Raw genomic sequence first — 7,149 nt, 5'->3', positions numbered from 1 at the left:
TAACTCTGAAGTTCTACAGAGAGGTGACTTTAATGTGTAACTTTAGTCCACATGTGGCCTTGTGAACTGATTGCACGTTTGCTTGTAAAGATTCAACTCTACAATAACATGAACATGTCTAATCTGTTCTAACATTCCTGCCTTTATTATTATTTGTCCAGTAAAATCCCCGGCGGCCCAGCGCCATTGAAAAGATACAGGTGCTATTTTTAAGCACAGCGTCAGAGAGGTGAATAAAAACGAAGACCTCTCACTCTGTTCGTGTTTCACGACACAGCAAACCAGAGACACTGCCCTCAGTGAATCACTGGATCACCTTTTATACAACAAAAATATGTAGTTATTAATTATATGTGTCTATTGTTATGGCCATAACTTCTGGACACAGGGAGAAATCCCCCCCCTTGCAGCCATGCTGTCTCAATCGCCTCCAAAACACAACAGCAGGTTAAAGTAAAAATCAAATGGATTTATTATCCAAGAAGCATAAAAACAGATACAGACAGTTACAAACCGAATCACACAATTATTAACAAAACAAACTTATATATAAAATCGAATGTGAGATCCAATCCGAGCCACCCAGAAGGCTGGTCTGCCTCCTCGATGGCCAGCAGAAGATCTGAAATCCCCCAGAGCTTCAAACCATTTGTCTCCCCAAAGTTGCATTCCTCAGCTCATCGATCAGCTCATTGATTGGCTGAAGTCCAACAAGCCCCACCTGGGCTATGCCCCATTGTGCTGATGTTAACACCTCTCCCAGCCACTTTCACACAACCCCTGCTCCAGCACATTCCTCAAACCCCCTCTCACAGACACTTAAGTAAATATACTGTATCACATTATATCCATAATTAGGAGCTTATATTATATAAGCAAATATTAAACTAAATTATCAGAGAAACCATTTGATAATGCTCCAGGGATACACAATATATTATTCAGTAATACAGAATCAAAAAACTTAAAAATGTAATATCTGTTGAATACTTTATTTATTTAAGGTATTATTTACGCTATTGGTGTATTTTATGAGAGAACTAGCACTGTATATGAGAATGAAAACAGCTAAATACATTATTAATGCCTTAAAAGTATTAAAAGCGACTCTATTGTTGTGTTTTGTCTTTTATTATGTTATAATGCTGTTTACATTGTGTGATCTACTTGCATATGTTGTGCATTTTCTACTTCAATAATATAAAAAAAATAAAGCAAAATAAATGGACTCATTGTTCTAATACACGATCTTCGATCACGTGAGCGGTTTACAGGTGCACGGGCCAGAGAGTGTCCGGAAGTGACGTGACACGCTCACAAGAGCATACTATTGGATGGAGAGAGCGAGCGAGAGAGAGGGAGGGAGAGAGAGAGAGAGAGAGAGAGAGGGAGGGAGAGAGAGAGAGCGAGAGAGAGGGAGGGAGAGAGAGAGAGAGAGAGAGAGAGAGAGAGAGCAGCCGGCGGACATCTCTGAGAGATTCAACGGAGCTGAACGGTAATATTCTCAATTTTTGTCAGACTTTCATCGCGAGACGCAGCGTTATAGTGACATTAAAACCCCCCACGTGTGCATAGTTTGTCGAGGAACGATAGAGTTTGATTCCACTAACGTAACGTGTGCTGGCTGGGACAGCTGCGGTAAACATTAGGCAGTAACACGACAACCATGGACTTCTTTCTTCGCTTTTCATTATGCAACCGAGTGGATCATCCTGCTGAATATTGAACTAGAAACTCTTTCTCTTCTAAATTTGAAGCAGGAGATTATAGGCTGCTGCAGGAGAGGAGGCTAAATTATAGTGTCTGGAGAAGTTTGTCTTTCAGTGAGGTGGTGTTACTCAGAATGCACTTTTGTTCAGTATTGTCGACTACGTGGGAGAGTAAAAACAGATCCTGGATGGAAGAGTTTGGCTCTGAGTTGACATCCTGTCTTTTCCATGCTGTGCACTATTTGTCGTTGTTGTAAACACGCAGGTACCAGTTTGTTCGTTTCACCTTTACAGCTTTAACTAACACAACAGCCCTGCAGTGAGCCCTACCTCCTTTAAAGGTATAATGTCCTGTTTTATATGAAGCTTTGTGGTCACTTTTGAGGCAATAAGACGCGTTTCTAATAGTTTGTCCACCCTGTTTATATCATATAGAGGAGACTGAATATTATGCACACCTCTCAGTATTATGCAATACTTTTAAACTGCATTACAAACCAGGAATTGGTCGTGAGTCTTGCTTTATGAAGTCCTGAGACAAATAAAAGTCTATATAAACAAGTAATTATGCACCCTTCATGCAATGATTGTATTATGATAGAATGATTGCCCTTTAAAAGTTGTAGTTATTACTTTATATACACAATGTGTTTGTAAGGAGTTTATTGGCTGCATCACCTTTTTTTTTTTTTTTTTTACAATATAAATGTAATATTTGGGCTTAGGGGAGGATATCAAGTCATTACAAAGAAAGAAAGTTCAGTCATTGGTGTGACAGTCAGTGTCAGAGTCCAGCCTGTCTCTCCACTTCTGTCAGAAACTGCAGACCAAAGAGTTGAATCAAACACCGACGTAAAACAGTTCTCTGTCCTCTCTGTGAGCGTCTCTCAGCCGACATCTGAAGCAGATCACGGGCGATCATTCATCGCTCTTCCACGGAAGCCTCTCGTGTCACAACGGTTCATCTCTCAGCGGCTGGATGCTGTGTGCTGTCACAGCCAGCAAAGCATTGTGTTCCACCCTCATTGTGCCGAGTGCGGCATTTCCAGTAAGCGTCCACGTGTGTGTGTCACTGATGGCGTCGCCTCTTTTGTAACCGCTGCCCGGCTGCTGGTGCAGTTACAGGTCTCACACACACACACACACACACACACACACACACTCACACTCGGGGCCCCAATCAGCCAAATGTGCCCCCCACCCACTGACGGCGCGTTGAAAGCTACACCTCTCAGGTGTTCTTAACTACGGCACGGAGGCACCAGGTTTACAGCAAACATGAGCAGCTACAAGTGGGGCCCAGTGGGGCCTTTTCAAGCTAATTTGACCTTTTTGTTATGTAGGAATAACTCTTTTTATACAGCGGAAGCATTGACATTCAACATCAAAGGGAATTGAATTCCACATTGTTAAACTAGGTTCATTTATTACAATAAATATGGACATTGTAGTTTATTATCACACCATCCTAGTGGCAAAAATACTCACTAGCATACCAAATGTGTATTAATCCGCGACTGATAAGTAGTGCCAAATGCACTTTGATTGCTGTTTTATAAAAATTTCTTTTTTGAAAAGTTTTGAAATGTTTCTCGTCCATTTTGGCCTAAAATATAATGTTCATTTTTGACCCAAAGACTTACGTATTCAGTAGAGATGAATGGGCGTGACGTGTCACAGGCAGGATGTCAGGGAGTATTAAAAGACCCACTAACTCATGGGATTTGTTGACAATAACACAAATATAGAATAGCACCATCCCGTCTTTAAGCGGTTCAGGAATCTGTGTTTATGTAATTGACATGTGTGGCGACAGCAGCGGTGTAGCCCTGCAGCCGGTCGGATCTCTGTAATCTCAGCCCCGGAGACTCGTTTGTTTTGGGTCGCGTTAATACAGCGGTGACTCCACTCAGTGTCATGTCCCATCAGGCTTAATGAATAAGCTCGTTGCTGTGTTTCATAAGCTGCAACAACAATTAACGTGTGAGGTTCTTATGTTGTCAGCAGTGGTGTGCTGCCCCACTGATGAAGATCAATTATTATGTTACTACAGCGGCGGCTGTAATGTGGAAGAAAGTAGTCCGCTGTCTGATTTTAAAGGTTTATGTTTGAGTGTGATTCTCTCTGGTCACTTATTAGTTAGTCTGTCGCAATTATTACACAATTGCACGATTGCGATTATTTGACCATTTTTGCATAATCGTCCACGGTCAATGGCAGAAAATTGGCATTGACTTTAATCTTGGTTGAGTGCTAAATCTGGGCTCAGTGTTGCTCAATGTTTTCCATCAAATGCAATGTTCAAGTAGACGGTGCGACACACAGAGAGAGACTCTACGAAACGAGTAATCGTCAATAATTTGTCAATTGTCAAGCAGAAATCCTAAAAAGATCGTAATAAGCATTTTTCACAAGCTTGTGACCTTCTATAGACTAAACCATTAACTGTCCGACACCCAATCGAGCAAATCAAACTAGAGCAAATAGATCATAAAGTAAAAGTTTGTGTCACGGCCATTGAAGGGCAGTTGAGTGGAAAAAAAGCCAAACAACAAATGTTGGGCCAAAGGACGTGAATGTCTAGCCTCCTTTCCTTCTCTGTATCGTCACACTCACTCACCCTCTCTCTCGCTGCCTCTGCTGCCTCGGGCCCTCTCCTCCCTCTCCTCCCTCTCCTTCTGAATGACATTTCTGTAACGACGCCGTCTGAGCTCCGGCCTCCATCCTTAGCTCACTGTGCGCCACACGCAGCCTCACATCTGTATCAGACCACTTAATGCCAATAATGGCAACTCGGCTCGATTAAGAAGGCGAGCATCCTCCATCTTTCTTGACTCTCCTGGAGATAGAGTCACAAGAGACCAATTTCATGTGAGAAAGTTTGATGAAAATGCAGTTAACGTCAATAATGAATTTCTATACAAACATCTACAATGCTTTGGTAGTGTGTGTGTGTGTGTGTGTGTGTGTGTGTGTGTGTGTGTGTGTGTGTGTGTGTGAGATGTCACGCAGCGGCACATAAATGTACTTCTCTCTTGTGATGCGTCTGCTAACCGAGCTTCTATAATTACCACGGCCTGCAGCGCCTCATGGGAAGCACATTAACACACACGAGTGGAGGAGCAAGAACCAGAGCACATGCACAAGTCATACCGTGTGTGTGTGTGTGTGTGTGTGTGTGTGTGTGTGTGGTTGGCAGTATCTCTGACCGCTGATGTGTACATCTGTAGAATAATCTGGGAATAAAAAGGGACGCACAAACTGAGTATTACGCCACTTTTGTCAAATAATTGAGATTTTTTGGGGGGATAATCATGCAGCTGCGTAGAGTGCATACTCTGTGTACAGTGTGTGCTCTGCCCTGCACTCCCCTCCCCTCTCTGTACATGTAACCTCACTTATTCGTCTAACCTCTCTCACCCCCAGCGAGTAGCAGCAGCAGCCACACACTCCTTCTCACATCCTCCATCCAGGGATGTGGAAGTGCACGTGAACATGACATCCCAGCGTAATTCTTCTTTGGTGAAGTAATTAGCCGCAATAAGGTTGGAGAGATGTCGTAAAACGTTTACGTTATCTGCTGCGTGCCGCATTATAGCTCCGCACGCAATCCCATAAATCACACCGGGGATCACAGGTGCGTTGAGTTGAGGCCTTCTGTCCGTTTGCTCCATGCCGTCTACTCCGAACTTGCGATAAAGAGGCAACCTGGTGTGGATGGATTGCTGTGGTGCAGGAGCGCTGAACAGCCATTGTTATGTAATTTCCTCTCGCCGTGGATTGGTCGGGGCCGTGGGGTTTGTTGGTGGGCTCAGCGCGATAATCTCACGAGCATTATCCGTCTCTGGGAATCAGCGGTTGTTGCGGGAGGAAAGACTCGCTCATCCGTGCCTGCTTTTTGTAGAGCGACCAATGAGCCGGGCTGCTTCTATCATCCATCTTAGCCAAACAAGGTTTATCCTTGAGCACGAAGTCCACATGTTAAGGACCAATCTATACTCATTAGTTTAGGCAGTTCCCCGATTCATCGCACTCCAGTTACTCCAACGGCTGACGAGCTGGCTCTGGGATGTGTGGTTATTATCTGAAGATGGTACCAAAGAAGCATATTATTATATATATTCAAACAGTCCTGACAACAACAACAACACTGGCACACCACCTAATCGCAGGGATTGTGATGCGACAGCTGTGTCCGGAGGCATTACGTTTTCGGGTTGTCCGTCCCGTTATCGTGCACATTTTCGGCACAAACTTCCTGTCGGACTCGAGGTTGAACTGATTCGATTTTGATCGTCCGTCCCATTCTCCTGAACTGAATAATTCACACGACAATTATGACAACTTCACACAGAAGTGACGACATTTTGACCAGACGTGTGTGTGTGTGTAAACATGACTAGTTGGAGGCAGACCACCATGAGGCATGTAAAAATAATAATGTAAGTTATTTCAAGTTTTGCAAATACAGGAGACGTTAAATATATTCAGACATTGGGGTGGACTGTGAAAGAAAATGAATAAAACATATATAAAATAAAGCAACACAACCAAACGGACTCTCGGGCTCTGTTAACAAAAATGTGCAATGTGTGCGCAATGCCCAAGTCCTATAAGGACAGAGGGAAAAGCTTTCTGTTTACGGCTTTATGTTGACTAAAATGTTTGTTCTGCAAACAAACATGCACGTCAACACAACAGGCAACACAGAGATCAGCAGCAATGATATTCAAATATTGCTTGATAAGCCAATACAGTAATTATTGGAGCAGGCCTACCTTAAAAAAGACATCTACTAGATTCAGCTGCTTGTGCTGAAGCACTTCGTTGTGTTTTTTGTAATCATGTGTGTGTGTGTGTGTGTGTGTGTGTGTGTGTGTGTGTGTGTGTGTGTGTGTGTGTGTGTGTGTGTGGGCCAGAGTGTGTCTACCTGGCCGCTGCATGCGGTGGCAGATTGTAAAGGTAAAGCGCTGTAAGCTGCGATGCTGCTGTTTCTCTTATTCATGCGGAGGACACAGGAGCTGTCAGTGGTGTTGTTCCGCTGCTGGTGAAATAGTAATGAGTGTGCATAACGGAGCTCAGTGTGCTTTACAGCCCCGTTGGACCTGGAGGCGAGCCAGAGCATCGTGTGTGTGTGTGTGTGTGTGTGTGTGTGTGTGTACCGATGATGGAGACGGGACGGGAGGCTTCGGCCACCGCTGTAGAAAAGCTAATCGTTTGGGCTCAAATATCACAAATACCGTAATTTGATAAATAATTCACAGTAATGTGGATGTAATGACTAAATGGGTAAATATTAGACAGTCTGGTAAGTTCAGAAAATTACATGATTTTACTGTTGCAGCGGTTAAACGTGCCGTATTGGGATACATAAAATCATACACTATATCTAGTCTCATATCACAACCTAAGACATCTTCAACCCTCTAAACTTTGATCA

The sequence above is a fragment of the Anarhichas minor genome, unplaced genomic scaffold (genome assembly GCF_050575085.1).
Source record: "Anarhichas minor isolate MPS153535 unplaced genomic scaffold, ASM5057508v1 ptg000004l, whole genome shotgun sequence".
NCBI classification, from domain to species: Eukaryota; Metazoa; Chordata; class Actinopteri; order Perciformes; family Anarhichadidae; genus Anarhichas; species Anarhichas minor.
Note: the sequence above shows the minus strand (reverse complement) of the source record.